Source organism: Capsicum annuum, chromosome 5, assembly GCF_002878395.1.
Source record: "Capsicum annuum cultivar UCD-10X-F1 chromosome 5, UCD10Xv1.1, whole genome shotgun sequence".
In the NCBI taxonomy this organism is placed as follows: domain Eukaryota; kingdom Viridiplantae; phylum Streptophyta; class Magnoliopsida; order Solanales; family Solanaceae; genus Capsicum; species Capsicum annuum.
The window spans coordinates 51,921,559-51,922,169 of NC_061115.1; the positions used below are offsets into that span (position 1 = coordinate 51,921,559).

General features: G+C 39.9%; 1 non-coding gene across 1 annotated transcript; it reads right to left on the reverse strand.

The window, feature by feature from the left end:
* Positions 1 to 211: 211 nt before the first annotated feature.
* On the reverse strand, positions 212 to 318 carry LOC124899130. Its single transcript, XR_007056268.1, has one exon. It is a non-coding gene; the product is annotated as a small nucleolar RNA R71 (small nucleolar RNA).
* Between the last annotated feature and the right edge of the window lie 293 nt (positions 319 to 611).

Sequence of the window (611 nt, forward strand, 5' to 3'; positions counted from 1 at the left end):
CAACCTGCATCTGGTAAATTTTGTTACCATTTGCTAATTCTTTTATAATTCGGGGGTAAGCCAGAGCACTATCCGATTGAGGTTGTTCCCATTGTCTCTATATGGAGAGGCTACATTATGGATAAATGAGTTGACGCCTAACTCTATAACCAATTGGAGGCAGTTGAGAAGAGCTTTCCTAGAAAGGTTCTTTTCATCGTCCAGGAAGGTAAAGTTGAGGGATGAGATCAACAATTTTAGACAGCTCCCGAATAAGGTTTTACATGAAACTTGGGAGAGGTTCAAGAAGAAGTTGACACAGTGTCCGAAGCATAACATAACAGACGTACATTTGATGGAGACTTGGTACAGAGCTTTTAACTCTATGACAAAGCCAGCGGTAGATAACGCTACTGGTGGGTCATTTGTTGCTCTGTAATTTTAAGATACTGCTGATCTAAATAGGATGACCAAACTAAGTAGGGCTTGGTATACCAACGATTCTATGGTGCAAGTCCAACTATTCCTATTAGAATAAATGATGAATAGCGCAGAAGAGATGAGGAGAAGGATCAAGATATGGCCCATCTATAAACTCAAATAAACCTTCTCACCTAACACTTATTGTCAGG